At 32.9% G+C, this 5294-nt stretch overlaps 2 long non-coding RNA genes across 5 annotated transcripts; both read right to left on the bottom strand.

Moving 5' to 3' along the window:
• LOC110271839 lies at window positions 474-1273 on the bottom strand. Its single transcript, XR_002362642.1, has 2 exons — window positions 1178-1273; window positions 474-760 (listed from the first exon to the last, which is right to left on the bottom strand). It is a non-coding gene; the product is annotated as an uncharacterized LOC110271839 (long non-coding RNA).
• Window positions 1283-5294, bottom strand: LOC107643324. 4 transcript variants are annotated; one of them, XR_002362641.1, is made up of 7 exons: window positions 5039-5294; window positions 4749-4824; window positions 4015-4131; window positions 3649-3807; window positions 2167-2259; window positions 1505-1606; window positions 1283-1402 (listed from the first exon to the last, which is right to left on the bottom strand). It is a non-coding gene; the product is annotated as an uncharacterized LOC107643324 (long non-coding RNA). The 4 variants fall into 4 exon arrangements; XR_001620821.2 differs by having other exon boundaries at window positions 3649-3810; window positions 5039-5293; XR_001620822.2 differs by lacking the exon at window positions 4015-4131 and having other exon boundaries at window positions 5039-5292.

Below are 5294 nucleotides of genomic sequence, written 5' to 3' on the forward strand. Positions count from 1 at the left end.
GGTTTTTAACCGCCATTTTAACCAAATAAAACGGCGGTTTTGTGGTTGTTTAAAATGGCGGTTTGTAACCGCCGTTTTTACCTGGATTTAATGGCATCTTCTCGTTTAAAATGGCGGTTTATAACCGCCGTTTTTACCTGGGTTTAATGGCATCTTCTCGTTTAAAATGGCGTTTCTAACCGCCGTTTTTACCTGGGTTTAATGGCATCTTCTCGTTTAAAATGGCGTTTCTAACCGCCGTTTTTACCTGGGTTTAATGGCATCCTTCTCATTAAAAATGACATTTATAACCGCTGTTTTTACCAGTATTTAATGGCATCATTTTTGTTTAAAATTGCATTTTTTAACTGCCATTTTTACCAGAATATAATGGCACCATTTTTGTTTAAAATGGCATTTTTAGCTGTTGTTTTTACCTAATTGCAATTTTATACTTTTTAAAATGAGATTGAAACTATGTATTTAAAGTGACATTTTTAGAACTCAAATTTTAAAATCTCATAATAACTAAAAAGCATAACCTTGAATCAAACATCATAACAAGATTTTTAATTCATACACATTCTCCGAAAATAAAAAATCATAATCCAAAAACAAAGTATCTAAGATAACATTTTTCAATAATTTGTCTTAACATATATCTATAATACTTAATACATGAAATCTTTATCATACAAGATCATGCTTCTTTGTTGCTCGCTCCAAAAGACCTACTTCCTAACTCTCTTGGTGATGGAATCTCACTCTCTTGATCCAATCCCTACAACAAAAATATAATTATGAGCACAATAAAAAAGAATATAAAACTGAATCTGAAACTATTAATATAAAATTATTCAATCAAAAACGAAAAGATCAAAGATCACATAAAACTGAATCTGAAACTATTAATATATAATCTAACAAAGCAACTTCTGCAAGAGAGGCTTCTCTAATGCACAAGTACTTGGAGGTCACATGAACCTTCATAGGAAGGACAAAGCAAAGATCAAAGAACAGCAACAATTTTCTTCTTCTTCAAATCAAACTACTCATCATCAACAATTTTTATTGGAGGGGAATCTTGGTAGTAACAATGATAATAATAATAATAATAAAGAGCTTTTAAATGTGCCTCATCAACCACTTATGGACGATGAAACCAATAATAATAATATTGTGATGATGAGGCAGTTACCACTCTTTTCAGAATCATCATCATCACCTCCTCCTCATCATCATCTTCAACAGCAAGAGGATCAAATTTCTGGTCAACAAGGTCCCTCATCATCTTCAGAATTAGACCGCCTAAACCTCGAACACGACCAGGGTGCTCTTTCCCAAGAACTACTCCAAGAGCATCAAGAGGAGAATTAACGGTTAATTCCACCGCTTGTTGACTACTATATGCTTCAATCTTCTCCTACATATATAAAAAGAAAGGGAAAGAATCAAACATAATATTATCTTATAAAAAAAAAGAAAAAGAAATACAAACAAGTTACTTATTTCACTTTAGTCTTACCGCTATTTCTTTAGCCTTTTCATTAACATAACTTCCATCTATTTTCTTGTGAGTGATATCCCACATTTGAACCCTACTAACTTCTTTTCCCGTCTCTTCCGTCTAAATTCAAGAAAAGTAGAAAGACTCAATCAAGAAATATATCATCCAAGAAAAGATATGCATAAAATTAAGTAACTAACAGCAACAATATGTTCTATTTGAGAAGCAGAAAAGGAATTTAGAGAAGCAGAAAAGGAAGCTAGGAAAAATTATTTTATGTTTTTGATTCATGTACTATATAGGGAAAAATCTTCTACTATCCCATGATTTTGTAAAGGGTTACATGAGAATTTGTGAAATGATTGATTCTACAATCCCTTTCTCAAAAATGGATTCAGTTGGTTTGAAAGCCCTGTTTTTCAGTGAAGGTTTTAAGCCATTAAGTTAACCCAAGTGGCAAGCAAGATTAAATGTTTATTGTTACTTTCTTTTTCTAAATGCTGCCAGCTTCTATTCTTTTGGATGCACTATTGTCAAGGTTGAACGAAAATGTGCATGAGTGAATGCAGAATGCCTACTAGATACTACCTAACTAACAAATAATTATTCAGCACCGAAAAAATAGAAGCACAAATACATCAACAAATATATATATATAATTATTTTATGTTTTTGATTACCAATTCAGCCCTTCTTCTTGCAATTGATTTAGCACCTGAAGTATGAGGAATTATTTGTTTTTGCCGAATTTCTTGATTCCTCTTACAAAGATTCTGCAAGATTAGTTTGGACAAAATTAAATAGAGTTAAACATGCATTCACAACATTCCATATAATACTTAATTTCCTATCAGCCAACTTAAACCATTGAATAAGTTCAGCTTCAAAATAATTAACTCTCAGTGAATCCAACAGTCTTAATTACTCACTAACAGTGATCCAACAGTTTCATACTTTTTGTACACTTCTCTAAATAAAATATTTCTTTTCACATAATAATGTTTTCCTTTATACATTAGACTAGAAGAAGAAAGACGATATAATAATATAACAACTAGCTACTTGCAGCTCTAATTAATACACAACTAGCTACTTGATATTTGAATTGAAAACATATTCATTTTCTAATAATTCTTATTAATTTATAAGATTTGAATCCAAAATTGTGTGACGGTATTTGTTAATTACACAAAAATAGCGATGATGACAATGCAATAATTTAATTGGCAACCAAGTAAAATCGTAAATGCAAGCTCATTGGTGAAAAAGATGCAATGGTAGTATGATCAAATTCTAGGAAGGAATTAAAAAAAGAAGAAATAAAGAAAAAGGCATTAACATTAAAGAAAGAGTCTAATTAGCTTTCCATTGGAATGTAAAACTACCACTGCCTAAGCACATGCTTCCCACTGATTTCTTTTTATCTTTTCTTTTCTATTTTTTCTTTCTGTTTTTTTATTTTGTCCTCAGTTTGAGACCCCTTTCCTAGCATCATCTATATCTTTGTGCATGTGTGTTGGCATTTTGGAATGGGAGTGTTTGATGCAAAGCAATTGAAGTTTTAGTTTGAACTTTGAACCCCAAGGAATATGATGCAAAGCAATTGAAGCAGTAAAGACCCCATCCTCCTTTTAGTGAACTAATGATGTGAAATACATAAGGCACAACTTGGCATTAGTTGCCAAATTTGCATTATTAACCACTGAGGCTGAACATGAGTCATGGCGAAGTAATTCAATAGGATCATATAAATTCATGTAGTTATATCATAAGAAAAAGCATCTATTGCAAGTTCATCAAAGTCAAACATTCTAGCATGAAAAAAAATCAATTTTACCAATTTTCAGAGATAAAAAACTTAGTTTAGAAGAATTAAAACATGAAAAGCAATTTGATGCTTAGTCACATAAGATGCTGCTTTAAAGATATTGACCAAAGAGAATTCAACACAACAATTATAGTTATTGATTTCAGAAGAACAAGCTAATAATAATAACTGCTATGGTTTCATAACTTAATCATCAACAAACTTATTGAGCACAGCAAAAATCACCAGGAAGAATGACTAGTACACGATGCAGAGAAAAATATCAGAACAAATGAGAATCGCACTAAATATCAGAAGAAAAAACAAATACTGAAACTAATGCAGAGAAGCTTACCTAATAAACGAGCTGCAACAACGCGAACAATGAAACAAGGTTTCTCCACTAATAACAATGAACAAGAAGTGAAACTAAAGCTGGGTACTGAAACATGCTTAGAATCTCCACTTCCATTTACTTGCCACAACAAATAATGTCTTATCTCTGATGAATTTTCTTCTACCAAAATAAATAAATAAATGAATCAGCATATAAATAAATAAAAAAAGTCTAGTAATATTGTTATTAAATAAAAAAAATAAAAAGGCTACAAATTCAAAGGCATTCAAAGAACAAATATCATGGTTGAGTTTATCAAAGATGAAACAAGCTGGGGCATGATGCATGTGAAGCCCAGAATAAACCAAACTAGAGGCTAATTACCTGTGAAAATAAGTCAGCTAAGCAAGTTAAAAGATTTTCTTCCAACTCCCCAATGCTTTTGTTATTTCCATAATACTCTAGTAATTGTTCACGAAATGGAACACAAAATTATAGTGTCTGCGGTAAGTAGCAAAATGAAATGATAAGTTACTAGTCAAGAACCATGAAGATATTTACAAAACAAGAATAATCATACACATAAAAGGTAAATGCTTGTACAAAATGTAGTGTGGACCATATATATTGAATATAACAAAGAAAACATTGAATAATAGTTTAGCCTTAAATTTCAATAGACTATCAATCAATTTCAACAAAAAAACTTATGAAAGATGATTAAGAGTCACGGGTTGGAAGTAAAAATCGCACATACCCAATCCTCTGTAATTGATTTTTGGCCGAAACAAAACCAACACCCCCATAACCTAACAACAGCCATTCCACTAAAATTGTTCAAAAATAAATATAAACAAAAGGAAGCCCAAGACAGCCAGCCTAAAAGAAGCAGAAAGAATGAAATGAAACAAGGACTACAGCATGTTAATCAAATCTAAGTGCAAGGACAAGTTAATCAAATAATGAGATGCACTACATGTTTGAGATTGGAGCAGTTTTTTCTGAGATCTAAGATCTGAGATTGGAGATTAGAGAAACACCTTAATAGAAGTAAGCAATAGAAGATCTAAGTTCAGAGAGAGAGAGAGAGAGGAGGGAGTAAAGTTAAGAAAGAAGACCTGAGATCGTCGTCAATCACCCCCGCACCAACGTCAATCCAATGCTTCAAGGAAGACCCAAAAATCCCTAACAGAGCTGCAGAGAAACAAAACCCCCCAAAAATCAGCACCAAAAGCAATTTTGAAACCCTAACCCAAACAAAAACAAATAAATCGGTGCCTTCTGGAATCAAAATGCTGAGGTCAGTAGCCACCAGAACCTTGCCTCTTGCCGGAATCTTCGTCTCCACAGCACAAAAGAAAAAACAAAATAAAACAGCATTTCAATTTAACTTGAGAGGGAGAGGTACCTGGAGAGATCGTAACCGGCGGAGAGAGGAGAAGTCCTAGAAGGAAGAACGGCGTTGTTGGAGAGCTTCTTTAACGGAGGAGATGATGAACGTTGTTTGTTTAGAGAGGAGATCGTAACCAGAGCGTTGTTCAGAGAGGAGATGATGAACGTTGTTTCTTACCTTTACGTTGTTTGTTGGTGTAACCAGATCGTAACCAGAGAGGAGAAGCCCTAGCTAGAACGAAGAACGGCGTTGAATGAGCCAGGATTACAAT

Source organism: Arachis ipaensis, chromosome B05 (assembly GCF_000816755.2).
Source record: "Arachis ipaensis cultivar K30076 chromosome B05, Araip1.1, whole genome shotgun sequence".
NCBI lineage: Eukaryota > Viridiplantae > Streptophyta > Magnoliopsida > Fabales > Fabaceae > Arachis > Arachis ipaensis.